This window comes from Aricia agestis, chromosome 12, assembly GCF_905147365.1.
Source record: "Aricia agestis chromosome 12, ilAriAges1.1, whole genome shotgun sequence".
In the NCBI taxonomy this organism is placed as follows: domain Eukaryota; kingdom Metazoa; phylum Arthropoda; class Insecta; order Lepidoptera; family Lycaenidae; genus Aricia; species Aricia agestis.
This window is the reverse complement of record NC_056417.1, coordinates 7,456,240-7,468,060: the sequence shown is the minus strand read 5'-3', so window position 1 is coordinate 7,468,060 and position 11,821 is coordinate 7,456,240.

Genomic DNA, 11,821 nt, shown 5'->3' with positions numbered 1-11,821 from the left:
CTCGTTTCAGACCTACCTGCCATCGGTTCGGGAACTATGCTAGAGGAGCCAGCGTAAGAACACGGGCCACTTTTTGGCAAAAAGGTAAAAATATGTTCTTTTAAATATGAAATTAAAATATATCTCAACTAAGTATGTAAACCTTAAGAGGTATTGTGATTATTTTTGTTTTTTTTATAAAACAGTCACATTTTCGCCTAAAGTCTTGGCTAACTCAAAAGTATTTAGGTAACTTTATGTAATCTACATGACTAAATTCTCAAATAAAATACTAATGTAGTACGTCACTATAACCTAGCAAATATTATGTAATAACTAATAACATGTTAACAAACGTAATCCATCTTTAGAAAATGTAACTAATTAGGAAAGTCATTGAAAATTCTCCGAAGTACATAATATGTGAATGCTCATAAGTCGTAACCTGGAGACGAGATGAAACATTTAGACTTTAGACTTGGTTCACACGGCCCAATCCTGCACGATTTTTACAGTATACGCAGAGTAGACAGAATTATAGAGTATGTCGACTTAGAACTGATGTTGAAATTTTTAAATTTGACGTATTATGACGAAAATCGTCGCTAGGGTTGTTAGCTTGTTACCTACGAATTTAAAACTTTGACATATTCGCTAGACGTGTTCCTCTGTGGTCGTATTGTTGTTTGTGTTTTGGCACATGCGATTAAAATTGTCAGAATCCAATTTTGAAATCTTTATTTTAAATATTTAAAAATAAATTATATCAGCCAGCGCGAGGCACATTCCGTTCATAATCCTAGTGAAACCCGACGAATTTGACAGATATCGAAACCTGTCCGTCTCTTTGCAGTCGAACTACTGGTAGTCTTAACACCGTCCGTCCGTCTTGGTACCGTCTTAACATTCATACTTCGTATGTACGAAGTATGAATGTTAAGACGTAAGTATTTGTACTGCAACAAATCGTGCAGTACAATCGACGTGTGAATTATACAATATACATTGTATACACCACTGTTTATTCGTTAAGACGTATACTGCAAAAAAAACGTGCAAGAAACGTGCAGGACCAATGCCGTGTGAACCTGGCCTTAGGTTTAGCGAAAAATACTTAAATGGCATTTAATTTTACTTGAGCAGTTCTTGGTTTAAGTTAAGCATAAATATAAATTTGTTTTGTAGTTTGTACTGCTCAAACTAAATGACGCCCGCAACTAAATTACGCCAAGATTCGTTGGGTGAAGCCAACCGAGCGTAATTTTCTGAGTCTTGAGTCGCAGAATTTCGGTCGCGTAAATTATTTTTCATACTACTCATGACTCTCAAAATTACGCTCGTGTGAATGAAGTAGGAATTTCCTATGAAACTGAATGCTGCAGAATTTCCGCCAACCGAAATTCAGCGAACCACGACTCACAAAATTACGCTCGCTTAGCTTCATCCTTATCGTGCGGGAACGTTTTTCCGGGATAAAAAGTATCTTATGTCCTTTACCGGAATCCAAACGATCTCAAAGTTCATCAAATTGAATGATGCTTGAGCTTGAAGTTCAGATGTTTAAGTGTGAAGAGGTAACAGACGGACAGACACACTAGCTAGAAACTAACACTTTCGGAATTGTCCTCCATGTAACCTACCACCGCTTCCATGCAATTAATAAGCTTTATAATTATATTGTATTATTTGTCTTTATATTTTAACAGACAAATAGACATAACATATTATAACATACAGAATATCTGACTTTGAGATCTGTTTCGTTGAATCTGAAATACTCCAAGGAGTGCGTAGCGCCGCAAATACAGATCAAAGGTATCACGATTCACGACTCAAGCATGAATCATTTATTTGGCAATTGTCGAGACGAATTTGTTCTTTTTCATCCTTGTGTAATTTAAAATAAAATAGGAGACAGACATGTTTTTTTGTCTCTTACTTTTAGGGTTCTGTGCCGTAGACGCGTTGATCTAACTTAGAAATTTTTAAAATACCTAAGAAAAAAATATAAAAATGACTAAAATCTATTACATCTTCACACATTACCTCACTTTTAGAAAAAGTGTCGAGGCCAAGTGTCGTTCCGTCTAGCCTCCTTTCGCAACGCGCGATAAGGAACTTCGTTCCCAAAGTCGAAGGTAGACTAAGTTACTCCTAGCATTAACAGATAGACAATTTTTAAATAAATAATATACGCATACAGTCATACACAAATTAATTATGTCTTCTATAGATAAAGAGGCCTCTATTTATTAGTACAAATACCTTAAAAGCCTCCTAAAATAAAGGTACGGAGCCCCAATTAGATACAGATTAATGATCATCGGGTACAAATACATTATCGGAGGTCCCGACTCCAGTATATTACGCTCACTGCGACATACATTACCTGCGTTTCGCAATTCTTTGTCGCCGACATATTAATCGGTGTGAATATATGAAGACAGATACTGAGACAAACGATGTTCGCGTGTGATGCTTCTGTTTGTTTTACGAGGATATTTTGGCGCGTGACTTACGAATGCTGCTATATTAATTTTTATTTTTATATTAATTAATTATTGGAGACTTGAGTGGCCTACGAAATCTTGTAGTTACTTGAGGGGTGAAGGACAGTAAAGTGTCTAAACATACCATGCCGAAGTTCCGCGGCATGATTATCTCAGCAATGTCAAACGCATACTGCATACAATATAACGCGACGTGATTTCGGCATGGTGTGTCATCGGTAATTTAATATACATTGCAGGCGGAATCATGCCGAACTTCCGCCGCGGAACTTCAGCATGGTGTGTTTAGACACCAATTGTTTGGCATCCATGACTCATGACGATCCAAGTGCCAAACATCCTTACCGGTATGTATTTCTTGGGTAATTAAAATAACTATACTTTTCTCTTTCACTGCGTAGCGCTTAAATTCAATAATCCCGTGGAAAGCGTTTCTGTATACGAAAATTGTTGTTTTTTTTCATGAAAAAACTATACATACATTTAGTAGGACTATGGACCAAATCCGTACATTTTATCAACATCGGCTCAGGCTCAGCGATTTAAGCGTTGAAAGATAATAGACACACATAATATGCATTTTCTATATCAGTATGGATAATGAGGAGAAACATTAGTAAAAGTTCCTGAATCTTCGTAAAACGGAAAACAGAATTAAAAAATATAATCTTAACAGCGGAAATAAAGCTAATATACTGTGAGACGGCGGAACAGCTTAGACGTGACGTCTATACACGTGGTGTTGCCAGGACAAAACAGGAAACATCCCAAATTATGTGTCAAAATAATATGCAAAATAACATATTTTGTAATAGGTGAAAGAGAAAAAATATGTTTTAGCATTGGTTTCGAAACTACCCTACTGATTTGGATGAAATAAATAATACATCGTAGAATATAGTATAGAGGTTTAGAGGTTGAGTATAGAGGTTTGACGACCTCTGTGGCTATTGAGCCACCAATTGTGATTGAGTGTGTGGCAGCTCAAGCCGGGGGTCGCGGGTTCGAATACCGCCGATGGACCAAAAAGTTTTCAATGTTCCCGGGCCTGGATGTGTATTAAATATGTGTATGATATAATAAAAATCTCAAATATAATATTATGTATAGTATAAAATTATTAAATATATTTTTGTTGTCTGGTACCAGTAACACAAATCCTTCAGGTACTTAGCACGGGGCCAGACTGACGTGGTGTGAAGCGTCCGTAGATATATTATTATTAGGTTAGTTTGTATTGCTGACAATACAGTATACGGTTCCTGTAGAATTTCCTTTTATGTGTACGTGAAGTCTAAGAAAAAGAAAAAGAAGAGGTAGAGATAATCCAATTGATTCTCTATAGACTCATAGCAGACTCTACTATGCACTCTTTTGATTGAATTATTTCATTGTTTCAACTAATAAAAACTTACTAGGTGTGTTATAAAGTTTTATGATTTGTCTTTTGGACTTTATTTACTTTCTCGAAAATCTTCAAATCTGGCGAAGTGTCACGTCTGGCAACACAGAGAACAACAAAAGAGAGCTGTTGAGAGGAAATGAGGTAACTTCGCTAAGCTGAGCTAACTCGCGGGATCAAAGAATAGTTAGCGATCCTTTGTCTATCCAGACTCACTTAGTTGTTACTTGTTTTTTGATGATTTCCACTAAGTTTAATCGGCGGTACATTTACAAAATAACTTTGTAATAATTTAGATATTATACCTAGTCTGTCAAAAAAGTGAAGAAATTAAAAAGTGGCAACATCGTAGTGCCCTTTCAAATCATTCTCAGAAAAAAGGGATGACACTACGATGTTGCCACTTTTTAATTTCTTCACCTTTTTGACAGACTATACTTAGGTTGTATAGCCCTTTTAAATTTGACGCCTTTTTAAAATATCCTCTATGGCTCTGTGGTTGAGTTACCACTCAAGCCGGGAGTCGCGGGTTTGAATTCGAACGTTTTCAATGTTAACGCCTGTCATATAATAACTATCACGAGGTAAGTTATCTAATCCAAGTAAGTATTATAAAGTATTACTTTATACTTAATCAAAGCCCAACGTAATGGGCATTGTCCAAAAAAAATCACATGTACTTTTTATATATTTTTTTTATTAAAATAGGGTATTTTAAGAATATAAATTAAATAATTTTGAAATTCGTTGGCTAGTTTTTTTCAATAAATTTTTAAAGTTTTGCTCTGACGTCATCATCGGCCGCAATTGACCTCTGTAGTATGTTTTAAATTTCCTTTCAATCTTATTTATAATGGCTGGTTCGTCAAATACAAGTTCTCATTATGTGAAAGCTGATACGAGAAGCTTACCAAAAGTTCGAAACGTAATGTTGGTCGAATTTATTGCTAATTTAACGCCATTGAAGGTCAAACAAAGGTTAAACATATTTGTACAAAAATATAAGTAACTAATGGGTATTTTTTTCGTTTATATACAGAAAAACGATCACTGACCTTATTCCTCGAAATGTTTTTGTAATGAGCAAAATTAAAAAAAAATGGACAATCCCCATTGTAAAACAAGTCGTTTAGCCTATTCAGCTTTTCTTTCCTTAATCATCAAGGCCGAACTATATTTTGTTTGATTTAAACTTTGGTAATTTTGTACAGAAACTCATTTAGCATAATAAGCTTACGAGAAACTCTCTGAGAAGTTGTCTTCGAAAACACCCACGGACATTAAAGATTTGTAAAGATTAAAATCTTCATTATGATAAAATCTTTGAAAACACGTGACTCGGGATATCGACCTTAATAGACTAGCAACTAGCAAAATATATTTATTTTGTTGAAAAGTTTTTATGCTTCTTATTGCCGCACTCAGAGTGGAACATTAGTAATTATTGTAACTAGAGATCGCCCAATGGTCGAAATTCGACCTTAGTTTTAACGAAATTAGGACTACCTTAGATATTTTGTAAAAAAATATTGACTTTATCATATTTTTTTCAACTCTTGTCTTTGGGACTCTGCTGATCTCAGACTGGCTGTGTAAGCATTGTCTAATAGCATCTAAGATGCAATAAAAAAAACTATAATCCATTTTCAATTTGTCACCTTGTTGTCAACAGACTTTAACCATAAATAAAAGAGTACAATTCGTATGTATAGGCTTGTCACTCAAAAATCTGTCATTTTTCCTTGTGTGTGTGTTGTAGTGTGTGTAATGTTTTATTTGTTAAAAAAATGTATGATAAAAGCATAATTTCAAAATAATATTAGCTCGATGCACTCCTTCACCATAATATAAACTATAACTGTTTTTTCATTCACCTACGTTTCCCCATTTTTCGTCAAAAGGGATTGAAAGTTTTTGGCTCACGTGTTAATATAATTATAGATGTAACAAATTAAAAAATTTTACATATTATAAGCCTCATACATTATCAGCTGTCAAACTCTTCATTTAATTGAAGGTTAATCATAATTAAATGTATCTGAGTACGGAGGTTAGTTTTGTACACAAACCAAAAGAATTAGATTTTTTTTAATAATAAATATCAAAAAAGAATATTATTTTAGAGGTAAATTAAATAACAACGCACAACAGGTTCAATAAATTCTATTAGTACTAATACTAATAGAATTTATTGTTCCTAAACGCCTAAGCGTTTCAAAATATTTTTTGATTCTTCGCTGAAGCTATTTTAAGGCTCTGGCAAAATATTTTTAACCATCTTTTGTTCGCGCCAAAATTGTTATTTGACAGTTTTGACGTTTGCCATTCTTTTGTTCTTTGTTGCACACACAACAGCAACAATGACCACAATCTGAAATATTAAATACGTACTTAAATTATTATGATATTATGTTTTAATTATTATTAAAAATATAATGTCATTAAGCCAACAATACGAAAACCGTTTTAATTATTCAAAATGTAACTTATTATCCTACGCTTATCATTCAAAATTTCAGAATATCCACACATTTTTATTATACCTAATCATTATTATTCAAATGTATTCTTCACCGAGTTATTTTCAACATAAAATACGTCATACATCATTTCAAACCCAAAATCTGATTGACTACTGAATACATTACGCGAGGCAGGCCTTTATTTTGAAGTAAAGTTGATATTTTATTTTATAAGGAGAAGCCACAGTATAAACTGTATTATACAGTAAAAGATCGTTTTTTGACATCAAATTCAACATTATACAGTGACGCATTTATGTGCTTCAAGCTCTTTCAAATTGCGTGCCTTTAAATAATTTGAAACGACTGGTATAGTATGAAGATGGCCTAATGTCAGGGCCCCCCTACCATATGTGTAATGTGTGTAATGCACACGGGCGCCATCCTCTAGGGGCGCCAAATTGCCATTTTTAGGGGCGCAAGGAAACCTAAGGTCCCAAAAAATTTGCCTAAAGGGGCGCCAAAATCCTTTTTTTGCACACAGGCGCCAGTAGCCCTTACCGGCCCTGCCTAATGTACTATCACTTATCAGAGAAGTTGATTCCTAGGCAAATGGCGGACCTAAGTAATTTAGTCGCGTTATGTCAAACTCATCCGACCGATCACAGCTAACATTGAATTGACATAAGCCGACCAGACGACGTAGGTCTGTCAATTGCCTAGGAATCAATTTCCTCCGCTACACATCTACACTAATATTATAAAGAGTAAAACTTTGTTTGGTTTTGTTTAATTATTGTAATGAATAGGCTCAAAAACTACTGGACCGATTCTAAAAATTCTTTCACCACTCGAAAGCTACATAGTCCACGAGTAACGTAGGCTAAATTTAATTTGGGAAAAAATAGGGTTCCGTAAGATATTTGGGTTTTTCTGACACAAGGTGTAAAAATCAACCAGAAAAGTTACTTATTTTGCGTACGCTGCCTAAACTTTAAAAGATAGAACCATAAATGAATGTTCTAATTAATTTTAGATCTTATCAATATCTACAAAAAAGTCCGCGACACACTATATCTATCTATGTCGACTGAGGCACAACAACTTTTTTACTACATTTAAACGCGTTTATTTTTCTCATGCTATTAAACCGTATCAAAATAAATTACTTCATCACTAAGTACGGCTTATCAAGGGTTCAAGCCATCACCCGAATTCCTTTCGCCGGTCAGGCACGACAAAATTCCCGGACATTTCGCCGAAATGTGGTTATTTCCCCGGACACCTCCTAAACAGTATTTACGATAACGTCTTGTCAATCTGACTAACTCAAGTCCGTGCAAGAAACCGTGTGTATGCTTAGCGAGTTTTTATCTTTCGTTTATTGCCGCATGACTTAAAAGTTAAATTTCTCTCATCAAAAGTGTCTGGATTTCAACCGGACACTTTTCAAAAACCCGGCCGGACGCACCCCGAACGCCCTTCAAACTAGGACAAATCCAGGTAAATCCGGACGGATGGCAACCCTAGGCTTATGTAGATAATATTTGGTCTTTGAATGTATAAAATTGGACGTTTGGTTTTGAAGTTGTGGCGAAATTAAAATATTACGATTTCTGCTGCATGTGCGAAGTGGGTGTCACCAAGGTGCACGTGCGGGATAGATATTCTATGACTGAGTAAATTACTTTAATACCTTATTAATAACAATACTTCTTAACACGAGCAAAGCCGCGGGCAAAAGCTTTTATTTATATTGTGACAAAACTCGACACAGTAGCAAAGAAAATAGAAATAACAATAAATCATAAATTGGGTTTTCATTACAATGACGTCCGTTACTTGTGGACGTCGCATTCGTGTTTGGTTGCAGATACCTACTACATGTATGATGTATTTTAGTTCCAATCTATTGTATTACGTTGTCCTATGACAATAGATTGTATGTGTATTCAATAAATTTAAATATAATAATATAAAAAATCAATGATCATCATCTCATTCTCATGCCAATGTCAAAGACGAATGGCAGTGTGCGTAAAAACATGGTTTAATAATTTACACTGTATTAGATTAAGTTTGTGATTGTATTTTCTTTATAGTTTATTGATAAATAAAAATAAAAAAATGAATCAATTTCTCTGATGGTACATCAACGCCGCATTAACTCAATCGGTACGTCCAATTTCGATGTCAACATCTCCATGTTTTTGGTCTTTGTGGTATTTCAATGATAAAGGAACATGAATATTTTGATGTTGATATTGCTAATGGGTTTGCTCGTTTCTGCACTTTTACATTTATGTTGATTGCAAAATGCTATATAGATTTAATTATTACCAGATAGAAATACCTTAGGTAGTGTACTAATATTTAATATTAAATTAAATATCATTAAATATATAAAATATAAATAAATATTAAATAAGTAAGTTAAATATTTAAATATATAAATATAATATTATAAATGCGTCTGTCTGTCTGACCGTCTGTCTGTTTGTCTGTCTGTTACCTCTTTACGCTCAAACCGCTAAACCGATTTTGCTAAAATTTGGCATGGAGATACTTTGAGACCTGGGAAAGGACATAGGATACTTTTTATACCGGAAAAATATACGGTTCCCGCGCGATAAACGAATTTTGGCACAACGGAGTTGCGGGCGTCATCTAGTATTAAATACATACTATTATGATTTTGAATTTTGATATGCTTACTATTTACGTTAAAATAGAACTATGCGATGAAATTTGGAGTCATCTCTTGCTGGCGAGGCAACTGCATTTCTCTGAAGATTGCCCTTCACGCGACACGCAACGGAGTTGCAGGCGTCGTTTGCTAATAAATAATTGTATTTTTTTTTTTTGTTAGGACATCAATTAATATAAGTTCACATACAGAACTAGCACAGGGGTCACCAATTAGCTTCACTCGGGGTCCATTTTAAGAAATGAAATGTTTGGGATGCAAGCTGACATTAAATCCTTGAAAATGTTCATCAGTAAGTCGAGACCGAAATTTATTTTTAACCAAGTTCATCTTCGATAATGCTCGGTCCGCACATAATTGGTCGGCGGTCCGGATGCGGACCGCGGTCCGCCATTTGGTGACCTCTGGACTAGCACGTCATATTCTTATAGTCTTCTGATAATGGTAACCTCGATAATGCATGTGCATAATTCTTCAACATTTTTAATTTTTCTTCCCCCACTCAAAGGTCGAGAAAAAATTTTCTTTAACAATCGCCTCATTAGGATTCCATAATCTACGGACATCTTTTCACTGAACAACCGATATTGTATACTTGTAATATTCAGTTAATATTCCTATAGAACACTGGTTCTCAGTGGTTCTCCGTGATCCATCAGTGGTCCGTAGGAGCTTAGTTAATATGGTCCGCAAATTTTTATAAAGATAGCTTTGAGTCACAACATTAATCCTAGCCGACCTCTTGAAGATGATGAAAGCTCAGATATCCCATTCTAAAATACCACAGTTTTCTTTTTATGTAATTTCCTGTGAGTTTTTATTCACTTCAAAGTGGTAAAAATTGTAAATAGTCGTGTTTAAATCTTAAAATGGTCATAATCATAATCTTGGTCCCTGACCAAGAAAAGGTTGGGAGCCATGGTTTAAACTACTTTCGGATACCTTTGGATATTCAGAATTTCTTATGGTTTTTTTCGCCGACTTCATAGATTATGAAATATAATATTATTATTATTATAAGATGCATACTTTATGCAATAAAATAGAATAATGATATTTTATGCAATAAAATAAAATAATAAAATAAAATTATGTAGTCATCGACAACAAATAGATATTATAATCAATAAACTTGGTTTCTTTTTACCCGACTATGGCAAAGCAAAAGGAGAGTTATGATTTTGACAGGCTATGTATGTATGTATGTATGTATGTATGTATGTATGTATGTATGTATGTATGTATGTATGTATGTATGTATGTATGTATGTATGTATGTATGTATGTATGTTCATCTGTTCCCTCGTAACTTCTAAACTACTTATCAGAATTCGACAAATGACATATCATTAGAAGCGTCTTAATTGTCCGCTGGTTATGGATATATGGGGTTTCACAAAATCTAATGTGGCGCCCTCTAGCGGACAAAACATACAGAGTAAAAAAATAAAGTTAAGATAAATATTCGTGTTGGTTTTTAACATTTGAAAGCGCTTTACTTTTACATTTTAAATATATATATATATATATATATATATTACTAGCATTTGCTCGTGACTTTACCTGTATTCATGGGCTGATTGCATATAAACGAAAAGATGTGAATTATAATAATTCACATCTTTTCGTTCATAGCTTCTCTACTACTTATCAGAATAAGACCACTGCAGTACCATTAGAAGGGCCTTGATATTCTGTAATTTATCGTGTGATTCTTAGCCCCAAAATAATTGAAATAAAAATAAAGTAAAAAAAAAACTAAAACCCGACTACTAAAACACGCTCTAAAAAGTATGAAACAAGAAAACAGTTTATAGGGATATGGAAATGTTTCAAGGATAGCCATAGTCGTATGCGTGGTCGTATGCCTCGTCTGTGAGGAGGAGGATGAAACACCTATTCACCTTCTCCTCGACTGCCCTGCTCTACTACAGAGTAGAGCACAGAGGAAATTCGTGGCACCAACCCCAACCATATCGTTCAATTTATGAGCAGTATTGGGTTGGGGATGATACTCTAATGCGAAGGAGTCACAATAGATCCTCAGGGGTCGCAGTGACGTCAGGGCTACAGTGACCTGCCTTCTTTAAAAAAAAAAAAAAAAAATGCCACCTACTATAGCAAAACAGCTTCATTATAGATAATAAAGGGGCATACATACGACCACGGCTATCCTTTAAACATTTCCATATCCCTATAAATTGTTTTCTTGTTTCATACTTTTTAGAGCGTGTTTTAATAGTCGGGTTTTAGTTTTTTAAACTTTATTTTTATAATATAAAGTAATTTGTTAATAGCAGCCCCATAAATTACGTAAGGCGTAAGCTATTATACGAGTAGCTTACGTATAATTTATGTGCTTTTAATTCTTATGACTTTTTATTCTTATTATTATTAATACAGAGATAATACAGAGGCTATACTTACTAAGCGATTGAGAAACAACATCAATATTATAATTCCTACCTGCTATACAGCTTTGTACCCCTTTATACCTTTAAGCCCCCTTTATAATCATTCACAGATTATACCTGCCCGGTGTGTATTACAGGGCCAAAAGGGCTAAACTGGGATTAATCTAGTGCTCCCACTTCACAGGCCTCCCTTTATGACCTAAATCGGAAAAACCAGTTATGGCCTGAAATTCAATTGTTAATCTTGGAATGCAGGGGTCTTTTTCCAGCTTTTGTTAAAAATACTATTGCCTAATATCATCATCATCTTTTCGTCAGCCATAAACGTATATCTTGTTTATAAACCT